The sequence below is a fragment of the Apodemus sylvaticus genome, chromosome 13, assembly GCF_947179515.1.
Source record: "Apodemus sylvaticus chromosome 13, mApoSyl1.1, whole genome shotgun sequence".
Lineage (NCBI taxonomy): Eukaryota > Metazoa > Chordata > Mammalia > Rodentia > Muridae > Apodemus > Apodemus sylvaticus.
The window spans coordinates 35,908,960-35,927,350 of record NC_067484.1 but is presented as its reverse complement, the minus strand read 5'-3'; the positions used below and the strand labels follow the sequence as shown (position 1 = coordinate 35,927,350).

General features: G+C 52.0%; 1 long non-coding RNA gene across 1 annotated transcript; it reads right to left on the bottom strand.

The window, feature by feature from the left end:
* Positions 1–478: 478 nt before the first annotated feature.
* Positions 479–8,996, bottom strand: LOC127663895 (uncharacterized). Its single transcript, XR_007973060.1, has 2 exons — positions 8,655–8,996; positions 479–6,255 (listed from the first exon to the last, which is right to left on the bottom strand). It is a non-coding gene; the product is annotated as an uncharacterized LOC127663895 (long non-coding RNA).
* Between the last annotated feature and the right edge of the window lie 9,395 nt (positions 8,997–18,391).

Here is an 18,391-nt window from a genome sequence, read left to right as displayed (position 1 = left end):
GAAACAAGACACAAATCAAAGGTCCAATACTTTATTTCTGTCACAGAACAGAGAGAGGAAGGCTCAATAGTCTTCCCCATGGGAAAGCTACTGGGGGTGGGGGAGGACAGCCTGAGGGCACAGGAGGATGGTAGAGGTTGTTAGCATAGGCTAGACACCTTCACAGTTCCTAAGGGTGGCCTCTCTCTTAGCCTTGGGCTGCTTGTCTTCTACCTCATTGGGTCGAATTGAGAACTGACATGGTGTGGGGTCGGGGGGGGGGTGGTGTGTCAGGAGCCAGAGAGTGGAGTTGTGTCAACATCATCAAAACAACAGAAATGTCTCTGGATGTGTGCTAGAAGCATAGCCCCTGGGCACTGCCCGGTCTCTGGAGACTCGAGGCCACATCAGAAATGAGGGCTGTGGAGCTATGACAGCGGTCACCTCCACCGACTCAGCCAAACGAACTAGGGACACTTTAGGATCGTTCTGAGTGTGTACATGAGTGTGTGAGTGTGGTTAGCGTCTTCTGTCACCGCTTACCCTGTGATTCTGAGACACTGTCTCTCTGTGAACCTGGAGCTCACCAACCCTGGCTAGTCTGGCTGGCTGCAGATCTCCAGGGGTCCTCTTGTCCTCCCTACCAGCCTCCACAGCTGGCTTCCTACACAGGCGCTGGGCATCTGAACCCAGCGCTTTACTGCCTGACCTCTCTCCCAGCACCTGAGTTCTAGTTTCCCTTTGCAGTTAGCTCTTTTTATTGTGTGCGCGTGCGTGCGTGCGCGCACACACATTTGCTGCACACAGCATGCTACGCACATGGAGGTCAGAGGCCAAACAGCTTTCTCTTCCTACCACGTGGGTTCTGGGAATTCCACGCAAGCCCTCAGATTGGTGGTGAGCGCCTGGTAAGCTCTGTCACATCCTTCCTGGCCTAGTTCTACTTTGTAGCTGATTTCATCAAGGGTTTTGACTTCCATCCCTGCCTCTGCTTCCTGAGTGCTGCGATTAAAGGCGTGTGCCTTATTTTTTATTTTATTTTATTTTAGCACAATAAGCAAAGATTTGCTAAGGGAAAACAAGAAAGAACTCCCAAGAGCTGGGAGGGGGCGGGGCAGGGAACTATAAGGGAGTAGTACCCGCCTCTACTTTTTCTTTTGACTCAGGACATTCAGACATTCAATTCCACGCTCGAAATCAACCCTGGCTCTACCGTTTGCTTTCTAGGTGACCTGGCTCTTGTTTGGGCCTCAGGAAAACCCAGTTAACCGTAAGCTGTGGAAGCATCTCTGGCAAGAAATAAGGGTTAAACGCGTAGGTGGCGGTGTACAAGATCACAAGTGTTCCTGTAGTGGGAAGAGGCACCACCAGGGGGCGCGCCAAATCATGTATTTTCTACCTTGAAAACTCATTTTCCTGTGGCTGCCCTCCAAATCCAACAGAGATGAATGGTTTTTAGTTTACCTATCTGATTTAATAAACTTTTAAAATAAATTTACGCATTACTTTCTTTAAAATGTGGACGTGGGCCTCTGGCTCCTCCTCACCACAAAGGCCTACAGAGAAGGAAATGAGGAGGGTCAGAGCGGAGGGAAGGCTGTGTCATAGAGTCTGGTTCAACCGCTGTGTCTCGAGACAAGTTTCTCAAGAGTGAGGCAGCACTGAGGTTCCCACATCCAGCCTCCCGGGGATGTTAGGAAATATGGATAGAGTGGAAAGAAAAGCTATACAAAGGTCAGAAGAGAGTTCCCGAGACCGCTTACCTCCGACGCTCGCTCCGCCTCCTCCCTCCTCCTCCTCCTCCCTGGGAGGAGATGCCAGGGTGGGAAGGAGGCAGATCCAGCTGTTAAGCCATGACCTCAAGAACAGTATTTCCAGGAATCCCCATCTTAGCATCCAAGGGATTCCTGGGAAAACTGGACCGTGAGGACAAGGTGGGAGAGAGATGCCTTCAGCATGTGCCACGCCCTTAGGGACCAGACGTTTTTCTCTGCATCCGGGGCCCTAGCTCTGGCAGCCAGTGTGGGGGTGCTGTGTGCACCCTGCTTCCCAGGATGCAGCTTCCTGCTCTGGGAAGACCAACCAGAGCTCTGAGTGGCTTGGAAAGTACCTTCTCTGAGGTCAGGAAGTTTTTGGGGACCAGTCCTTTCCGGCCCCTCCCCCTTGCCACAGGCCTCGAGAACCCTGGCCAGTGATTATGAAGTCCATTCTCAGGCTCTCGCGACCGGCTCACTGCTGTCCTCCAGCAGGTCACTCAGACTCTGCTCCTCGCTCGACTGTTAAGTGGCATCAAATAGGACCTCCTGGGTGGGCGAGGAGACAGCATGGAGGAAGCAAGGCCACAGGATGCTTAGAAATATGTATGTATGGTCAGGGGCTGGTGAGATGGCTCAGCGATTCAGAGCACTCTTCCAGAGGTCCCGAGTTCAACTCCCAGCAGCCACCTGGTGGCTCAGGATCATGTATGCCCTCCTCTGATGCCCTCGTGTATGTGTGGGAGTGTGTGGTTCTGCCTCTGACGGTGCATCTGAGTGTAGCCAAGACCAGGGTGGGGTTTGTTCTTTTTTCCTACCCTCCTCTATGAAGTGGGTCACTTTCCTCTGACCAGGCTTGGGAGGTTAAATACAAATTGGGTATACCCCAGGGACTCTCCTAGGTGACGCCTTGCCTCTCTGAAAACTCTAGGGCAGGGCAGACAGGTAGCCAGGACTCTGCATCTCTGCTTCTAGGACTAAGGGTTGTTAGGTACTGTCTGGTCTATAGAGATGAAGGGGTTTCAATGCAGAATCATTTACAGTGAGTATTCACTATGCAGTGTTGAGAAGGGTTCTGAGGGTGTGTTGGAAGCCTCCCAGAATGGGTATATGTAGAGTCGTTTTTGTTAGCAGGGTCTTCTCTAGGCTGAGGAAGGAGAGGCAGGGTGTTGGTGCTGGCGGCCCCTGAATGGACCAGAGCTTACTGTTTGAGATGGCACAAGAGTGATCAGCCCTGGTACAGCTTGAACCCAGGAACATCACCACAAACCGCTGCAGCTGACAACCTATTGGGCCCGTTACCCCATGCCAACACTTACCACGTCCTGGTGACGGCTGCAGAACATCTTCTCCCTTCCTGAGCTACAGTGCTTCATCTCAGACTCCCAACTGACCAGAGATGCAGCACTGCACCTCAGGCTGGGAGACAGGCCCTCCATCCGCTCCTGCGCAGGAGAAGGAGTGTGAGCATGCGCAGTGGTCTGCTTCCTCTCCGGGTCTCGACTTGCCCTGGAATTTCCACTTTCACGCCCTTTGTCTTTCTAAATTAGCTTTCTTGAGATAGACCCCATCCATTTCAAGCGTGCAGTTGATTTTTTGTTTGTTTTGTTTTTCAGTGCTAAAGACGGACCCCAGGGCCTTGCAGATAGTAGATAGCCTCTCTGCCGGCTTAACCTGTGGTTCTCGTATTCGTCCTCCATCCATCTCTGTACGCACGCTGAACAAATGATTGCTAGTGAGAAGCCATCCCTTACTTCTTTAGAGCCCAGGACACCTCCTTCATGGGCGTGCCCGTCTTTTGAACTCTGTTTCTTCCTAGCTCCTGAGGTACAGTTTTCATCTGTGGGCACTTTCCTTCAGCAGGAAAGAGAGCCTAATGTTTTCCCTCAGCCCCCGGATCGAGGCTGTGCTCTTGAATACTTCTTGAGTAGATGGCTTGCAACCCACCCCATCCTTCGTGGCCTTCGAGTGGTTCATCTCTGGGTCACCCCAGCCAGAGCTCCATATATTATAATTTGGGTGTCCCTAGAACCTGCTGATGACCTTTGCACATAGCCACAGACCGCAGATGACACGTGGTGACTGGGTGACCACGTGAATGATTCCTTTTCTTCTATAGCCATGGCATGTGTGGAAACTCCCAGGTGAGCAGAACACCCCCACCCCAAACCACCCACTCCCTCTGCTCTAGCTAAGACCCCAGGGTCCTCAGACGACCTTTGCTTCACAGTGACTGCAGTGGTGGTGGCCTTGATGCCGGATGATACATACCTTCAGGGTTTTCTGAAGTTTCCTCAGGGCTGGGAGAGAACAGAAAAAGAAATGTGCACCTCCATTTCTAGAAACCCCACAGCTCCTAGGCCTCCCAACGGGAGTCCAGCACCCCCAAGCTGGGAGTGGAGTGCAGGGGCAGTGGGGAAAACTTCTCTGATTTGTTACTAAGGCTGAGAAACTTCTGCCCTCCCTCAGGCAACCCCCAGCCAATAACCAACTCCCCACTGTCTGGAATCCTCAGAATCTTTCCACAACCCACTTGCCAGGAGATCTGAACACAGGACTCTCTTGGAGTCAGGACAACTTGTCTTCTCCACGACATTCCCCACAGCTCCCGGGGACCCTGGAAGAGGTGGCACTGGAGCTAAGGAACATTTCAGGAAATAGCCAGGAGTGGTGGACACAGCGTAGCTGGGTTGTTAGGAGCCTTCCTTCCTCAGGGTCAACTGTGCCCAAAGCCCTTTTGCCTGCACTGCTTTTGCTTTCTGGGGAAGCCGAGGGAGTCGTGATCTTTGGGAGTCATTTGGTGACATGCCATTTGGATCGCCCCTTGCCTCTTTGTCTGCCCTCCCTTCCCCCTTATTTTCCTTTTTGTCCTTTCTTTTTAGAAACAGAGACACATGTAGACCAGGCTAGCCCCAAACTCATTCATTGTATAGAACTGCTGATCCCCCTGCCTCTACTTCTGGAATTCTGAGATTACACGCATGGGCTACAATGCCTGTGGGTGTGGGGTCCTGTGTATGGGGAGGGAAGCCTGGCTGTTCTGCCTCCGACTTCTTCCTGAGGCCTGCTTATTTCCGGAAGGGGCTTCAGGTCAGCGCCCAACAAGCCACAGAAGCAGGGGACAGTGTGGTATTGATACTGCATCTTCATCATTATTATTGTTTAAAACTCTGCATGGTGTTAGTTTTCCATTTGTAACAAGTATTCCAGCTTAGGCACATAAACAGATTCACCTTACTCTTTATAATAAAATTGCAGACGAAAGTAAAAAAACAGGACATCCAATGACGAGGTCTGGGGCAGAATACCACAGCCTGCTCTACCTTCTGGACTTCTGACTTGTGTGGCTGGAAATGATCACCTTGGATGGAGGACCAGGACTGGGGATGGGGCATTCTAGATTTGCAGACAGTGATCCAGAAAGGGGACATGAGGGCTGCTGCCATCCCCACTTGGGAAAAAGGAGAGCACGGCAGAGATTTTACATCTTCTCGGTGGGACACAAGAACCAGACCCATCTTTCTTAAGGTGACGTAAATGGCCAGACAGTATAGAGAGGGAGGCATCCAACCAGGAAAGGTCTTTGCCTCCTCCTTCCTTGTCCCATCCCCGGATAAAGACTGTCTAGTTCGGACCCTATAATTCTAGAATAATCAAGCTGGTGGACATTTAATGCGCATATCCCCATAGGTCTCCAAGGCTCCAAGGAAAGAGAATTTTCCCTGGGGTTGGGGTTGAAGGTACCATGCCAGGCCTCTTAACTCAGAGCAGCCGGGCCTGGTCTCTCACCTTAAACTCCATGCCTGGCATCTCAGTTTCTTAACCCTCTGGGTGTGGGACAGCTTGTTCAGAAGACCCAGCACCGTCTCTATGTTCTCGTAAGTATGTCCCTGCACTCCTGGCTAAAGCAGCCTTGGCCTTGCAGGGCACAGAAGGCTGAGGGGGAAGGAAAGCACCGGAGGAGGGCATGGGGGCAGACTCGCCTGTAAAAAGATTGCCAAGAACGGGTAGCCAGGGAGATTCCTTCCCCCACCCCTGAGTAGCTCGAAAGGCCGCCTGGAAGGGGTGGGGTGGGGGTGGGGACTGGGATGGTGGGGAGGAGTAGAAGGTCTGCCTTCTCTCTCTGGGCCCAGGGACATACATGTACTCCTCCATTTGAGGGAGCCTCACTGAGAAAAGGAATTCAAAGGAGCCTTTCATTTACCCCAAGAAAGGATCCTTCGCCCTGAGGGGCCGTTGGAAGGTGAGAGAGGCTTGGGGGGTGGGGGGAGACAAGCTCTATCTCCAGAGAGCAGGGATATTTCTCACTGGGCCCTTGCATCTCCCGGGTTTGGTTCTCCATTCTGGTAAAGAGGTGGCTGACCCAGGTGGACGCCCCGATCTTACCTGGCGTTCTTGGTATTGGCTCTCAGAAGCATGGAGGCCTGCTGTCAGGGAGTAGCCCGCCTTTTCTCCTTTTCCCAAGTCTTCAGAAAATGTCTCCAGGCGAGGGGATCTCTGCCTTCTGTCTGTTGGGAAGCTCCTGGGAGGGGTGAGAGGAGGGGAGACCGAAGGAGAAAATAAACAGTGGTTGTCTGGAGAGTCTCGCCAGGCCCAGGCAGGGCGCTCTGTGGCTCCTGCCCTTATATGGCAAGGTTGCTCTCAGCTAGGAGCCCTCCTGTCATTCCCACTTCAGTCACCACTCAGAGGACTGAGGGCCACCACTGGTCACCTGGGCTGCTGCCGGAGAAGGCAGGCAAGACCCGGCACGTATGCTGGGAATCACCTATGCACACCAAGCGGGCTTATCTTGGCTCTTGATTGGTGTAGCAGGTGGTGGTGGTGGGGAATAATAGATGAGACTATGAGAAAGAATTAATCCTCAGTCAGCGATGAGATGAGACTCATTGCTCCTCCATTTTGCAGAAGAGAAAACAGGCCCAGAGAGGCTAAGAACAACTACGCAAATGAACGGGAAATGAGGGTTTAACTCAGGCTGTCTGGTATCCGGGCCTGGTATCTGGCACGGGGCTCTGAGTAGGTTGCCTGGATGCAGCATAAAGGGGCGGGTGGATTTGGCTATCACATGTGCTCTGTAGAAAGTTGGTTGCCGGGCTGGTGAGATGGTTCAGTGGTTAAGAGCACTGACTGCTCTTCCCAAGGTCTGTGAGTTCAAATCCCAGCAAACCACAGGGTAGCTCATGACCATCTGTAATGAGATCTGACTCCCTCTTCTGCTGTGTCTGAAGACAGCTACAGTGTACTTACCTATAACAATAAATAAATCTTTGGGCCGGAGAGAGCAGAGGTCCTGAGTTCAATTTCCAGCAACCACATGATGGCTCACAACCATCTGTACAGCTACATAAAATACATACATACAGCATACATAAAATAAATAAATAAATCTTTAAAAAAAAACCCGGAAAAACAGAAAAAAGAAAGTTGATTGTGTTGGAGGTGAGGGAAGCCCCAGTGTTCCAAAACAGAGCCTAAGAGGAATAAATAGTTCCATCAGACGGGGACAGCAGGCTGTTTACTGTGTCTTCAGCCTATGGCATTGCTCCTGCTGCAGCTTCGGGCCTGGTAGAAGGACGTGGGGAAGCACCTGCTCACAATTCCACCTCTGCAGCCTGTTTTAAGGACCAACTGAAGCAACAACAGGTGGGAAAGCACAGACCATTTTTAAGATGGCTTTTCCCCTCCAACGTGGCCTCTGGTGTCACCCTGTGCCGAGCTGTTCCCGCCTCCCCCTCCCCGCCCCCCATCCTCCCTTCTAGCCGTGGGGCTGAGGACCCAAGCCCTAGATTCTGATTGGAACCTCAGGCTAGGCCCAAGTCCCAGGCCAGCAGCAGTGACCGTGGGAGAGGCTGTGGAGGGGAGTCCAAGGGGGTGGAGGGGTGGGCTGCTGGGAACAGCTCAGAAATGTGCCTCACACAAGCACTAACATCCTGTGTGCTCTCAGGCCGGCCTGGAACCTCCCTCACCCCATCCATCATCCTGGCATCTTCTGCAAGGCTCCTTCCTGGGGCTGGATGGGGGAGGGATTGGGGGGCTCAGGGCTGACTGTCCCTGTGCCAGAGAGAGTGCAGCTGGCCACTCTACAGGCCTGCTTAATGTCCGCTGGAGGGTCGCAGAGGAGGGGCCTGCAGCCTCCTAATCCAATTTGTTTATACCAGTCTCTGCAGCTCATTGGCTCCCTGGGAGACCGAGTGCATGCTGTGTTGGGGTGCACACACATGCGGGGGCTACTCGGGGGTGAACAGGTGGGCTGTGTTATACAAGCCATGTCTCCCATCCACAGAATGTGGTTCCGTTCTGCAGCCCTGCCCCCCCCCCCCATGTCCCCCTCCTTCACCTCCAGTGCTTCCTCTGTTTATTCCATCCCTGATAGATCTGTGCCGGACGGACGACGGACTGACAGACGGATGTCTGTACACAGCCTGACCTTGCAATTCTGAGTGTGCTCCTCCCCTCTAGGCCTCAGTTTCCCTACCCGTCTTATGGAGGCTCCACCACTGCTCTTTCTGAGGTGCTACCAAATGCAGGACGCTGCATGCTCACACCCTAGCTGTGCTGAAGGAACACCTCTACCCCTGGGGGATGCTGTTACCAACAGAACAATCCTTGCCCACAGCCCCAGGACCCCAGCTAGCTACTGCTCCTACAAAGCTCTTCCATCTCTGAGGAAGGTGTGGTGAAGTGGGAAGAGGGGTGGGAAATGTTCTCATGCCTACTGAGTCCCCTCCTCATTGCGTCATTATGCCACCACCACCGCAGCCTCCAGCATTACCGAAAGGCTGCCCTTTGGCTAGGTTCTGTTCTTTGAGATTCCCACTGTGGTCTCCTGGTCACTCTTTGCAGCTTGTCTGAGGGTCCCTAGTTATTCCTAGAGCTACCCGAGTTGGGGTGTATGAGAGGGCGGTGGAAGGGAGCACTTACAGTTCTGGGAGCCAGGCGACCATCGCTGTCCCGCCATCGTCTCAGCTTCTCAGGAAGATTCCTTTCTGGGGCTCTCCTCCAGTGTAAGGGGAACCCTACCCACCATCACTCTTGCCTGAAAAAGTCCACATGGCTCAGTCAGAAGTGTGCTGGATCACCCTGTGACCGGAGTGCTGAACTCCAAGGCTCTGCCTGGGCCACTCCTAGCCCAGAAGCCTTGAGCTGGCTTGCTAGGGTTTGTCAGGCCCCGTGGGCCCTACGTGGCCACGATGCCTGCTCTGTCCCTCGAAGAAGGATGCCAGGGCAGCTCTGGAGCAGATGGGATCACCTTCTCCTTGGACATAGCAGGGCTTGTGAAGGCTCTGTTTGGAAAGGGCATTTCCCAGAGGCCAGTGGTCCCACCTCATGTCGTGAATGGGCTGTGCTGAGGAAACCACAACCTGGGTGACCACTAACTCAGTGACCAAGAATGTAACCCCTTGCAGTAGCTCAAGGCTCTTGGCCTGTAGAATGACCCCAGAATGGTGCATCTACTGCTGAGATGTGTGTGTGTGTGTGTGTGTGTGTGTGTGTTTGTACATGAGACTTTGCGGTTTGCTCGAGGTCATGACCAGTATCCGAGGCAGACAAGAAGCCAGACTCAGCTGGCTAGCCTCTGAGCTTGGATAGATATAAAGGAAAGTTCACATGGTGACGATCATTGCCAAAGCCAGGACCTTCTTCCACGGAATAAGCCACAGCTGTTCCTCAGGGAGAGATTTTCTACCTCAGCTCCCCTTCGTCAGTTCCCTCCCACACACAGGTTCCAGGCCTCTGGACTCCAGGATCTGATTGCCACCACAGGCTTGGCCAGAATAAAGGAGAGGTAGGCCCTGCTGCTTGACTCTCCTCCCTGGCACTTCCCAGCTGGGTCCAAGGACCCTTGGGAAGACTTGGCTTCTGAGGGTCAGAGGCAGCAGAGAGCAAACACAGCTCCAGGCACGTGATAAGCGTGAATAAAGGCCTGCAGTTCCTATCATTAGCATGGCAAGCACAGGGCCAGAGGGGCATGTAGGAACGTGGATACTGACTGCAGGGGCTGCCACCGCCCGGCCGCCCGGCCCCTCCTCATGTTCCCTCCTGCACAGCTTCTGTTCCCAGAGAGTCCTCAGGCCCTTGTCACCCTGTAGAGTTCACCAACCTCACACGCTCCCTACTTCCTCCCCAGGGAATGATGTTCTGGGACTCTTGAGCAAACCCTGGGAATACAGCTTGAGGTGGAAATCAGCAAGGGGGGGGGGTGGGAGGAGGGAAGAGAGGAAGAGAAGGAAGGGAGAGAAAGGGGACCCTGGCTCCTCTGGAACCCCAAGAGGCTCCAGTGGCTCAGATCCTGGGGAGAGAGGAAGGGCCCTGACACCGGGGTCCCTAGCTTTCCAAGGGAGGGCAAAATCTGGGAAGAGCTTTCTGCACAGTTTGGCGTCTCTAAGCAAGGTGGAGGAGATGAGTCGGGAGCTCTCGGCGCACCCGCCCCCCCCTACTTGCTAAGAATGTTTGTCCAAGTCTCATTAGGATCTTTCTCAGGCCGTTTGACAAGTGAAGAAACCAAGGCTCTCCGAGCTCCCAGCACTCCCTCAAGGTCGCCGCCACAAAGTTCATCAGTCTAGGAGTCCCAGTTGGCCCCAGGCAGTCCAGCACACACTGTCCTGGCCCCCCTGAAGCCCAGATTGCCCTCCTTGAGGAAAGGAGCTTTGAGAACAGAGAAGGCATTTTTAGCATGAACAAAAATCATCTGGGCCCTGGCAAGGCCACCAGACACTGGAAGCTACGGTTGTCTTGTCGGAGGGGCCGCTCTCTCCCTTTCCTACGGCGTTTCTCTCTTGTTTGTAGGATATCTGTTTAAACAAACAACCCCAAACCCCATTGCCATTATAAACATTTTGCTTCTGTTCTGTCTGTGTCTTTTGGGTTTGTGTATATGTTTGTGTTCCTGTGTGTGTGTGTGTGTGTGTATTCCTCTGTGTGTGTGTGTGTGTGTGTATTCCTGTGTGTGTGTGTATTCCTGTGTGTGTGTGTATTCCTATGTGTGTGTGTGTGCGCGTGTGTGTGTGTGCGTGTGCGTGTGCGTGTGTGCATACACTTGTGCATGTGCATGTACCAGTGGTGTGAAAACCAGAGATTACTGTTAGGTATTGAATACCGTCATGTATTGTTCAGTACCACATTTTTTATTTAATTTATTTTTAAGTATGTCTCTGTGTATCTAAGTGCTTTACGGGCCATAAGAGGGTGTTGGATCCCTGGGGACTAGAGTTACAGATGGTTGTAAGCTACTTTATGGGTATCGGGGATTGAACCCTCGTCCTTGGCAAGAACAACCAGTGTTCTTCTTTTATTTTATTTCTTAAGATTTATTTATTTATTGTATGTAAGTACACTGTAGCTGTCTTCAGACACTCCAGAAGAGGGTGTCAGATCTTGTTACAGATGGTTGTGAGCCACCATGTGGTTGCTGGGAATTAAACTCAGGACCTTTGGAAGAGCATTTGGTGCTCTTAACCGCTGAGACATCTCTCCAGCCTCTCTACCTAATTTTTTTTGAAACAGGGTCTCTTTCCGAATCTTGCCGATCCTGCTATATTGATTGTCTAGCAAGGTCAAGGTCTCCTTAGCACTGGGATTGGAAGTGCTGTCAAAGGACCTGGTGCCATATGGGTGCTGGAAATCTGAATCCAGGTCTTTGCCCCACGCTCACACGGCAAGCCCGATAGCACTCGAGCCACCTTCCAGCCCATCTTGCCTGCTTTGTAAAGAATAGGAGTCTCCAGGGTTGTGTGACTTCGTGGAAATGTTTAAGGCTCCTGGATATTAGGCATGGATTCCTTATGGACTGTTTAGGGCAGAGAGATTAGCAAGCAGGGATAAAACTCCTACAGGTATAATCCCTGCAGCTTATGTGCACGGGTCTTTGGCTCTCTGGGTGTCAGGAGCTACGTACACATGCAGGACATGGTGGCTGAGGGGGGACTCTATTGTGTCAGGACCCTCCCAACTCACCCCTGTCCTCATCTCCTTTTCCTCAGTGTTGGGCTCAAAGCTAGTCTCAGTGAGCTGAGGCCTGAAATCTGGGGGCATCCTGGTCTCACACCCCTGTTCGGATGAGAACTCCAAAGCACGGGAGAGGCGAAGCGAGAGACACAAAGGAAGTTCTTGCAGTCAGGGATCCAACTGCATCCAGCTAAGGTCCTGACCTCATATATTGACTGAAGGATGTCATTGGTCGACACAGGGGGCCTCTGGGAGGAAGGGGGTGGGGAGAAGAGGGCCTTAAGTTCCCTGGCTTTGAAGATGGAATAATCATGACTTCCTTCTTCAAATAGCTTTTGGCTCTTCCTAGAAGCCAGATGGAGGATGTTTGGAATGTATGTTGTAAATACTGTTTCAGGAGGGGGTGGGAGTACAGATGTGTCACTTTCTTCTTCAGTAACCAGAAAAAGATCTGAGGGGGGGGAAGGAGGGGAAGGCTGCCTGTGAAAGAATCTGGGAAGGAGGGAAGGGAACAGAAAGAAGAGATGTGTGGTGTGGTGTGTGTGATCTATGTATGTGTGGTGTATGTGTGTGTGGCACGGTATGTGTAGAGTGTGGTGTGTGGTGTGTGTGTGTGGTGTGTGCGTGGTGTGAGTGGTATGTGTGTGGTGTATGTGTGTGTGGTATGGTATGGTGTGTGTGGTGTGTATGATCTATGTATGTGTGATGTGTGTGTGTGTGGTGTGGTATGTGTAGTGTGTGGTGTGTGGTATAAGTGATGTGTGTGTGTGTGTGTGTGTGTGTGTGTGTGTGGTGTGTGGTATGTGTGTATGTGGTATGTGTGTGTGGATCTATGGTTTGTGTGTGGTGTGGTATGTGTGGTGTGAGTGGTGTGGTGTGTGTGGTGTATGTGTGTGTGTGTGAGTGTGATCTATGTATGTGTGGTGTATGTGGTATGTGTGTGTGGTGTGTGTGTGTAAGAATCGTATATCCATGTGTGTGTGTGTGTGTGTGGTGTGTGGTATGTGTAGTGTGTGGTGTGTGGTATGGGTGGTGTGTGTGTGTGTGTGTGTGTGTGTGTGTGTGGTGTGGTATGTGTAGTATGTGGTGTGTGGTATGAGTGGTGTGTCTGTGTGTATGGTGTGTGTGTGGTGTGTGTATGTGGTGTGTGTGTGTGTGTGTAGTATGTGTGTAGTCTATGTGTGTCTCTGGTGGTGGGGTAGACACTGATGGCCACAAAGGGGGGTAAAGGGAAGGTGACAGCAGCAGCTGGGGAGGGGGCTGTGTGCAAAGGGACAGCTCCACCTCGTTAGGAGCAAACCCTACATCTAAAAATAACTCAGCCTTTCTCCCAGCAGGGCTGGCAACAGGGTTGAGAAAGGCACACTTGCCCTTTTATGGTAAGAAAAAATCCAGATTCTCAGAGGCAGGCTGGGCTGGAGCCTACAACGGTGGATGAAGCCCAGTCGCGGGTCGAGGGTGGGATAGGGCTGTGGGGCTGTGACCAGGTAAGATTTCCTAGTCCGAGTCCCCTACTGTCTATAACGAAGGAGCCAAGGTAGGGGCAAAAGGCCACCTGGAAAAGCCGTGCTGGTCTGCTGCGTGTTGGTATTGTGTCCTAGGAAAGCCCGGGCTATCTGCTCGATGCTAGTATTGGGTCCTGGGTATCTTTTGTTCACACAGTTCACTCTGTCCAGGTAGGGAAGGAGATTGGATTTCTTGTGCAGGAGTTTGAGACTCCGAGGAACACTGACCTAAGTTCACACCTGGTAGGCTTTTGCGTCCGTTGTTCTGGAAAGCACTGTGGAAAGAGCACTGACCTGGGAGTCACAGACCCTGCTCCTCTTCTGGTTTTGACTTGCTCTGTGACCTTGAATACTCTGCTAACCCATTTTGGTCTTCCCTTTCTTCTCTGGGATACTTTTATTTATCATTTATTTTATTATTATTACTGGTTGTTTTTGAGATAGCATTTCACTGTGTAGTTAAAGGTGTTATAGAGTTCACTATGTAGGCCAGGGTAGCCTCGGATTCACAGAGATCCACTTGCCCCTCTGCCTTCCAAATGCAGGGACTAAAGGGGTAAGCCACTGTTCTGGCTGACTGGGTCTCTCTCTCTCTCTCTCTCTCTCTCTCTCTCTCTCTCTCTCTCTCTCTCTCACACACACACACACACACACACACAGAGTTTCATATTGCCTGGTTTAGGCTCACCTTGAACTCACTGTGTATCCCAGGCTAGCTCTGAGCTCACAGCAAGCCTCCTCAGATTTCCGAGTTCCGGACTGCAGGCATGCGTCACCACGCCAAGCTTGCTTCCACACTTTTTCTCTCTCTGGGAATTTCTTGGCTGGAAAGCATAGCTTGGGCACAGAAGAATCCGTGGGCTGCTGTTTTCTTCCTGCGGCCCACCCACTTCCTGTGCCAAGCCTCGGGGGAAATCTCAGATGGGTGAGGCAGTAGCTCTTAGGGGGAATCCTTGCTCCTTGGGTCCAGACCCCACTGAACACACTGAGGCCAGAAGGTACCTCTTGCTCAAGGTCATATGGCGATCTAGGCAGAATCCAACAGAACCAAGAACTTTCCTGTCCTAATCTTGGGGATTTCTTTTGTAGGAGGCCCCCTCCCGTTTGTAGTTCCAAAAGCTTGGGGGCCATCTCTGGCCTTATAAAGGAACTTGGAAGACAGATTAGCAGGAATTGATAGTAAGTTGCTAGCTATTAACTGACAGTGGATCATGACCTGTCCTGACTCTACTCTGCCCCTGCCTTTGGCTTGAGGAGCCTCATAGTCTCCTCCAACATTGGCTAGAAGGTGAAGGAGCTCTAAAGGATGTGTCTACTTGGACGGTGTGATCGTAGGGACATCTTCCCTCAGCTTCTCTATCACTGACACGAGGTGACAGAGCTCTGATGCTTACATATCAGGAACATCTTACCAAGAAGCCACAAGGGTACCAAGGGGAGGACATCAGACGGTGTGTTCTGATGTTAACCAGCCTGAGGCAGGGGGTTATCGTTCAAGGTCTCCCAGAGCCTCTTCCCCATATCCCATGACTTTATTTAAGAAAGCCCCTCTGTCCAGCTTGACCCTGGGTTCAGGAAGCTCTACTGGTGAGCACCCCTACCCTGCCCGTTGGCCTGGCTCATGTTTACCTCTTGTTCCAGGACTCTCCCCCACCCCAAGGCATGGCTGGTCTCTGGGCATCTTCTCTGGCCTGTCCACCTCCCTAGGCTCTAGAAGGTAATGGGATGCCTACAGTTGCTCCTGCACCCCAGCTCACTCTACTGACTTTTGTGACTCAGCCCAGGGAAGTTGTTTGCTTCCCTCACCAGCTTCTCACCACAGCCACAGCTGGGGAAAAAGACAGGAGCAGAAGAGGGAAAAACTGAGACATCTTGTTCATAAGTCAGCTGCTTTCCCGTGACCCTGCTGGAATCTCCATGCAGACTCTCTGGAGCGTGTGAACAGGCTCTCACAGACTCTGCAGGCCGCCCCCTCCCCCCCATACCCCCGGTCTCACTCCTGCAGAGTAGGGAGGCTATTGGATGAATGGTCCCCAGAGACCCTGTTCTCATAAATAGGCTTCAGGTCTCTCTGGACTCTCTGGAGTCCCCTGGGAAGACGAAAAGATCACTGTAGGATAAGAAGGAAGTGGGGGTGGTAGTGGTGTAGGGGAGCCTAAGAAGCCACTGTGCAAAGCCAGGGCAGAATTGACGTCACATCTGGCTAGAATCTGGCATGCAGGCAGTCAGGGACTTACGTCCCATGGCGGCCCGCGTGGGCATGTGAAGCTGCAGGCTGCTGGTGGGAAAGGCCTCAGGGGTCACCATGGCTGTCATCGTTCTGGGACACCATTGCTAAGCTTGCATGCTTCTTGGGATCAGAAGCTCACTACTTCCAAACCCCTCCCTCCCTCTTTGAGCAGACTAGTGGAGACCCCTCTAGTGTGCAGATGCCTCTGGCATCTCTGGCCTTTCATGCCCTGTCCTGTGGGCTGCAGAATTCCTGCTCTTCAGCAAGCTCTTGAGATGTTTGAAGCTGGAGATTGTAGCATGCTGCCTCCCTGTCCTGGCTGTTCTCCCTCCCCTGACGTCTGAGCAGTGCTCCTCAGCCGTAATCCCTCATCTCTCTGGCCCTCTGGGGCTTTTGGTCTGATGGTTTTTGTGGGACAGGGACAAATAGATTAAAAAAAAAAAACCTACCATCAGAAACCAAAAAAACGATCTGACAGCTCAAGGTATTTCAGAGCCCAGGTCTCGCCCTTCTCCTGCTTCTAGCCTCAGTGTGCTTTTAGAGCCCCTGGGAATCCTGAAAGTCCCTTTGCAGCTCTGCTTCCAAGGGGCAGACACACTCCCTTCTCCTCTCCACCCTGATCCCCTTTATTCCTCCACTGGGCAGTTTCCTTCCAGACAGTCTTGGTGACTACCTAGACTGGCCATGAGCTGTCCCCCTCCCACACCAAGTGGTGGCATCAGGACCTGGAGAGCTCAGCAGAGCAGGGCACTTCCTCAAATGTCATGGCTGCAGAGCCGAGACCAGGCCTTTGTTCAGTTCACCTCAGAGGATACCCGAGTCTCGTCAAGGTTGGTGGATGTATGCCTGAGATCTGTCGGCTCAAGGAAGGCATGTGAGTGAGGCTTGTTATCATGGCCACTACTTATGCTGTCTACGCCAGCAGCCTGGTTTGGCTTGTCCCCATTCCTATTTGGCTAGGAGAAACAGAGAGGAAGGGAAGGGAGAGTTGGTCAGTGGGGCAGGGTTCTATAATTGCTCTCCCTCTGATACAGCCAGGGTGGGAGGGGGAGGGTCGGGTCGGGATTCTGTTCATTCTGTCAGCATAGTTATTCTTTTGTTGTTTTTTGTTTGTTTGTTTGGGTTTTTGTTTTTGTTTTTTTTTGAGACAGGGTTTCTCTGTGTAGCTCTGGCTGTCCTGGAACTCACTCTGTAGACCAGGCTGGCCTCGAACTCAGAAATCCACCTTCCTTTGCCTCCCCTAAGTGCTGGGATTAAAGGCGTGCACCGCCAACGCCTGGCTAGCATAGTTATTCTTAATCTAGAAGGCACATAGCTTCCTCCCCCAAAATATCAGGTGTCCCATGAGGGAGGCGAATGCCGGAACTGATTCAGATTCTAAGCCTTCTTGACTGGTTCTAGAAAACAGCAGCTAAGCCCGTGGACTCTGCCAGATTTGGAGCCACGTCCCAATTTTGCCTATTAACCTGTGTGGTTTTGAGCTAATGATTGGATCTATCTCTCTGGGCATCTGGCTTCTCCAAGGGATGAAGGTACTTACCTCGGGGTACTGGGCAGGGAGGCCTTGAGACACAGCAGTTTGGGTTATGTGGGAGATTGGCATGCTGGGAATGACCTGGAGCCAAGCAAACACTCTACCATGGTACCAGGAGCGAACACCATCCCCAGTGTGATAACTGTTTTCTGAGGCAGGGTCTCATGTAGCCCAGGCTGGCCTTGAGTAGCTAAGTATGACCATTCCTGATCCTCCATCCTCCACCTCCTGAGAGCAGCCATTACAGACCCCTGTATTGTGTTGAGAATTGTTGTTTTTGAAGGACCAAAAGCATTCTTAGCATCCAAGAAGCTAGAACTCAGCATGGCATCCCTTCCCCAAGAAGCTGTGTGGGGTTGGAACAGCTAACTTTTTCTTGTATAATCCCTGTGCGCCAGTCATTACTACATGGGTTTCAAGGGCTTCTACTCCTCTAATCCAAACAGCTCAATAAACTATCCTTGTTAAGTACCTTAATCTCCCAACTTTGCAAAGGGAGCTACGGAGGCTCAAGGAACCACAGTTGCTAGCAGGCAAAAAAATGCAAGATTTAGAACCAAGCAGCCTGTGCCGACCTGGCCCCCATGATCCCAGCTCCTTGTGACTTCACATTGTTTTTGTAGCACTTTGATTATAACTGCCTCGTTCCTTCATCTTGGACATGGGGGGTACCCCTAAACCCCAGCCTCTGCAGAACTCTGTATCTGCCACAGACCCCAAAAAGTAGTTGAGGTTGCTGGGCTGTGTGGGCCTGGAGAGTGGACAAGGCCCACTGTGCATCAGGCATGTCTCAAGCTGGAGCAAAGGTTTGTGGTGCTGCGACACTGCCACCAGCAGAAGCTTTTGCAAGCAGAGCCCTCGCAATGTGTGCCGGTGCCAGATCCCTGTGGGGCCTGTCTAAACAGGCTGTTAGCCGAGGCTGCCTCCTGCCTCTATCCACCCGGGGAGCATCAACCCCTTCATGCTCAGCCTCCTCCATGGTCTTCCTAAGTGCCTGTGGGACAAAGATCAGCAGCCTCTTTCCTTCATACCTCCCAGTCTTTCTCTTCCTTTCTTTGTGGTGCTGGGAATGAACCAAGGGCTTCATATATGCCAGACAAATGTTCTACTGCTGAACTACATACATCCTCAGTCCCCTCCCTTCCGTCATATGGTGTATACAAAATAAAGTATGTAATGTATATATTTCAAGAAATCTCATCATTTCTCGTGTGGTCAAGGAGAGAGGGTCCTCTCAGTGGAAATAGCCTGATGGCTTCTCCTGTCGGCTTCCAGCCACACCCAGGACCCAGCAACCCCACTCCAGGTACAAACTGAGAAACTCTGGCCTCTGTGTACAGGAGGTGCGTTTAAAATAGAACAGAAAACAGAGGGCAACAACTCTCACAACGCTTCCTTTTCCTCTTTTGTTCTTCTAGGATGTAGCCCTGGCTGACCTGGTTGC